The sequence below is a fragment of the Castor canadensis genome, chromosome 15 (assembly GCF_047511655.1).
Source record: "Castor canadensis chromosome 15, mCasCan1.hap1v2, whole genome shotgun sequence".
Lineage (NCBI taxonomy): Eukaryota > Metazoa > Chordata > Mammalia > Rodentia > Castoridae > Castor > Castor canadensis.
Genome location: NC_133400.1, coordinates 44,690,153 through 44,695,529, shown reverse-complemented (window position 1 = coordinate 44,695,529; position 5,377 = coordinate 44,690,153). Strand labels below are relative to the sequence as shown.

Genomic DNA, 5,377 nt, shown 5'->3' with positions numbered 1-5,377 from the left:
TGGGTTCTAACATTCTATTAACATTTTGGGTCACTTTTGCTCAACTGGGCAGTTCTCAAATTCCTGACCCACAGAAAATGAGTGAATTATTTTTTTCTTGTTTACTATGCTAAAAGTTGGAGAAATCTGTTACACAGATATAGGTAACTAACAGATGGAAGATGACAGGCCAATCTGCTAACTACTGGTGGCATCCAAGACTGCTCCACAACCTCAGGGGATTGCACTGAGACCCCAGGGGCATCTTGATATCTGCCCTGTAATAAAGCATCTATGGCCTCTGCAAAAATCCCACAAGTGCATTTGGTGCGGTGTAGACAAAAAATTCTTAAATGATACATACATGCTAAGGAAGCCAGGGCTCATGAACTCATCCTCAACTCAGTCACTGCTAGAGGCTGGGGTATGGGAATTGTTTGTCTCATAGAAGAAAGATCTCTTATTACAACATGCTCCTTAACTCACCTGAATTTGTAGAATCTGAAATTCAAGTTGAAAAGTAACCTTGTGGTCATTTCCTGATAATCTGTGTCACTGTACAACTTTCTTTACATCTGTAAATCAGAAAAACAAGAATTTTCAATGGAATTTTATTCAGCCACAAAAAAGAATGAGATTTTATCCTTTGCAGGGAAATGGATGGAAATGGAGATTATCTTAAGTGAAATTAATCGGGTTCTGAAAGCCAAACACTGCATGTTTTCTCTCAGATGTAGAATATAGGCCCAATAAAAATGCAAAGAATATTACGAAAAACAACTCAATCGAAGGGGAAGTCACTAACGGGGGGGAGAACATTTAAAGAATGACGTTAAGAATGTGAATACGGTTGATGTATTTTCTATACAATAAGGAATATGGAAGGGGAATAAAGTACAAAGGACAAAAGGAAGGGATGAAACAATTAGGATTATAATACGTATGTCCATGGAAATGTCACAGTGAAACTCCTTATAGAGCTATCTTAAACAAAAACTGTTTTTTTTTTCAAAATAAGAGAACAGACCCAGTGCCACCAAAAACAAAGAAATAAACTAATAAAAAACACAACACAAGAAAGTAAAACTGGTCCTGTCTGGGGGTTAGTTACATTGGGAGCAGGGAGGATTGTAAGAAAAGGGTTGTGAGAGTGAATATGATGGAAATATTATGTACTCATGTGTGGAAATGGAAAAATGAGACCTGTTAAACTAATCCAGGAATAGGAAGAGAGGAAATAAAGGAAAATGATGGAAGAAATGAATTTAACTATGATATATTGTAAAAGACTTTTGTAAATGTAACAAAATATACCCAGTACAACAGTACTCAATAAAAAATATTTAAAAAAAGAAAAACCATAGCACTCCACCAGACCCTTTGTGTGTTGAGTATTTTCAATATAGGGTTGTGGAAACTATTTGCCAGAGCTGGCTTTGAACTGCGATCCTCCTGTTTCTACCTGCTGAGTAGAGAGAAATGCAGGTATACGTCACAGGAAAACAGCCCAAATTTCGATATATTACTATTGGTTTTTTACCACGTATGTATCTATTCCTAAACAATACAGTATTGGTTTTGGATGGTTTGGCTCTGTTTATTCTTTTAGGAGTTCACTGTACTTCTGTAACCTAAAGGTTTATAGACTTGGATTGGAGGTGTTGTTAAAGGGGTAGAGCAAGTGCTTCGCAAGTGAAAAGCCCTGAGTTCCAACCCCAGTACTACCAGTCCCAACAGGCCCACCAAAAACAAAAAGTCTATGAAGATCTGTAGTCTTAAGGAAATTTAGAAAAAGAATTTAAGCATTGAGTATATTTTAACAAAATTAGCAAAAAGCACTAATTTTCTTCAAAATAATCAAATATGAAGCCCACACGTTCATGCTTCACAATATAATTTTAGAGCTCATAAAATGGTTAAGAACAATCCTAACAAGGACAGTACTGAGAAATCATGAAAAAAATAGTTAAGCACAGAGGCTGGACAGAGTGATTCATGCTTGTAACAATACCAGCTACTTGGTAGGCAGAAATCAGGGGGATCGCAGTTCTAATCCAGGGAAGGCAAAAAGTTAGTGAGACCTGGGCTGGTGATATGGCTCAAATGGTAGACTGCCTGCCTAGCAATCACAAGGCTCTGAGATCAAATCCCAATACTACAAAATAAAATCCCAAAAGTTAGCAAGATCCCATCTCAACCAGTAAGCTGAGCATGATATTGTGTACCTGTATTCTTATCTGTGTCCCAAGTCCCACCACCCCCAAAATAATCCCATCTGTGTGATGTGGCATAGGGAGGAGGATCAAGGTCTGAGGGCCCACCCTGGGTAAAAACTCAAAACACCATATCTGAAAAATAACTAAAAGAAAAAAGGGCTAGGGGTGTGGCTCAAGTGGTAGAGCACCTACCAAGCAAGCAAGAGACCCTGACTTCAAACACCATTATTATCAACAAGTTTTAAAAAGGTAAGAACAAAATCTGAGAATGCATTACTTGCCTAGCAGAGTCAAGGAACTGGGATCAATCCCCAGCACTGGAAAAAATAACAGAAAAATTAAATGAAAAACTATTCTTACATTGTTAATACTTGCAGGCACACTTAACTTTGAATTTCAAACTCATTATTTTGTAAACCAACTCATTAGGAAACAAAACTGAGGGTATTCAAAACAATGAGCATGTGCAGTAAAAGAAATTCCAAAAGAATTCTAACAATGTTTGGAGAAATGAAAACATAACTGCCTCAAAGGATACATTCTTCAGATACTACTATCTGATTGACTGGCTTCTAATGTGTTCATTAATAATCCAGAGGAACTGTAACAGCACAATTATGTCAATTGAAAGAGATGACTTCAAATTATTGTCTTTCCAACAGCACCTGACCCAGTGACTCAGGCAGACACAGTATGAATTTGTTGATTAAGTAAACATGTGATGACCTCAAATCCAGATCAAGCTTTTTGGCTGTCAATTTACTCAGTATACCAAAAAGCTGTCAAAAAATAGAATTATAAATACCATTTTGAACAATGCTGTATCACTTGGCCTCAGGAACAGTCACTTTTACCTGCCAGCCTTTTTTTCTGTTTTGTAACAAAGCATAACCCAGGTGAATATAATCTTCAATGTCAGGGCTCTCAGGCATTTTTATGCTGTGAAGCTCATCGGCTGTTCTGCTTTTTGTGATATCATCTAAGTGTTTTTAAAGTGCAGCCTCTCTTTTTGTGAAAAAAGAAAAGAAAATCTGAAAACCAGTGATACAAAGCACTGTATACTCACATTGTTTATTCACATCTAGATTCCACTTGCATACTTGCATCAGACTGCATTCTTTTACCATTCAAAACTCTTCTCTTCTAGTACCATTCCTCTTGCCAAATTATATCACTAATCACTCCCATAACTATTTTGATTGATGGCTTTAAAATATTACTTCTTGGGTCAGAGATGTAGCTCAGTTGTAGAACACTTGCCCAGTATGTGCAAATGTCCTGGGTTTAATCCTCAGCCCAGAGGGGGAAAATATGTACGTGTGTATATATATATTCTTTATTATAATTTTTATTCTTTTCCAAGTTTGCTAAAATAATTACATATTACTCATAGAAAAGAAAAGTATTTCATCTTTTGAAATATCTTTGTTTGAAATCTCCTTTCTAGCTACAGGAGTTTTTTTACATCTGGCTAGCCTGACTCTATTTCTTTTTGTAATGGTAATGAAATTTGAACTCAAGGCCTCATGCATGGTAGTCAGGCACTCTAACTGCTTGAGCCACTCCACAAGCCTATACTCTCTGTACTTTCAGTACCCATCTCTTCCTTTCAAGTAATTAAGGTCTCTAAATTTCATCACTCCATTTCTAGAAATAATTCAAAATACCCCTGCAGTGAGATGCCTAAGACCCTCTGAGCTGTCTCTCCCTCTCCTAAGAGTTATTTCAGTACAAAAATCAGAAACCACTTCCAAAAATGATTTCTGCTCAAAGATTGTAATTCTTGTCCAACCAAAGTTCCTAATATCTAGTTATCCAGTTGCAAGGTTAAATTAGCTTCCTCTTATCTGTCAGAGCACCATAGACATTTGGCAATAAAGCTTACTCTTTAACACCAGATATCTTCCTTCTGGAAAAAGCTCCAGTGGCTGAACATTTATTGACTATACGCAATGATAGTGCATTACAGTTAGGCAGCTTTCACGTGAGTGAGCAACAAATTGTAAAATTTATTAATTAAAATCTGGGTTTAATGGCACATACCTATAATGTCAGCAATTGGGCAGCTGAGGTAGGAGGCCAGCCTGGGCTACATAGCAAGATCATGTCTCAAAAACCAAAAATAAGCTGGCGGCATGGTTCAAGTGGTAGATCACTTGCTTAGCATGCATGAAGGCCTAGATTCAATTCCCAATACTTAAAAGAATAAATAAAGTTGTGTTAAAACACAAAAATCCCATACCACTTGACTAGGAAAGTTCTTAAGGACACTGTGTTAATGTTTACCTCAGGCAACTTTTCAGAGTGTGGAAGCTGGAATGTGGCTTCAGAGTTAGAGAGCCTCCCTAGCAGACACAAAGTCTGAATTTGCACCCTAGTGCCACAAAAAAAAGTTTTGAGCAAATGTGATGTGCAAAAGATGCCTTCATTTACAAGTACACCATGACAGTGAACTTGCAGAATCCTAAATCAACATTTGACAACCAAGTTCCTGTGTATAATACAGTGAGCTTCAAAACTTCTTCTGGACTGAAACAATGCTCACCCTTTCTGTCCTCTCAGAGCTTGGTAGTCCTTGTCTTCCTGGAGGAATTTCTCACATTGAATGCAGTCAGCATACTCAGAAATGACAGTGCTGGTATTAAATGTCCACGCTGAGTTTTCAAGTCTTCAAAAGAATCTATCCCACAGAATATGATCTGCAGATTTTCTGGTATGATTCCGTAAAAAAGCAAATATTAGAAACAGATATTCCAACTACTAACAATTATTTCAGAAAATACACAATTTTCCTAAAAACATTCTCATTTTGTTCCTCACAAATCTCTTCACATTCAACCTCAAAATTTTCTGAAAACCAATGTGTTCTACTTTCAGCCAAAACCCCCCCAAATCATAGTACTGTATTTGTAGCCCTGGGAAACACAGTGACAAACCTGGTCTCTAAACAGCATCTACAGGCGCCCACAGTGGCCCTGGTCGCAGAGCTGCTCTCCAGGACAGCAATGCAGCAGGAGCCTAGCCAGAGCGCATTGAGCCTCAGACCAGCTCTGGGGGAAGAGGCAGTGGCTTCAGGGCAGGAGGAGAAGGTGTGACTCGATGTCCCCATGTCACCAGCCAAGGGCACCAAGGCGGGCACGCGGGGGGGGGGGGGAGGGGGGGAAGGCGCGGCAACACACCAC

General features: G+C 38.4%; 1 long non-coding RNA gene across 1 annotated transcript; it reads right to left on the bottom strand.

The window, feature by feature from the left end:
* Positions 1-507: 507 nt before the first annotated feature.
* LOC141417203 (uncharacterized) lies at positions 508-4,900 on the bottom strand. Its single transcript, XR_012441791.1, has 3 exons — positions 4,741-4,900; positions 2,477-2,512; positions 508-554 (listed from the first exon to the last, which is right to left on the bottom strand). It is a non-coding gene; the product is annotated as an uncharacterized lncRNA (long non-coding RNA).
* Positions 4,901-5,377: the final 477 nt, after the last annotated feature.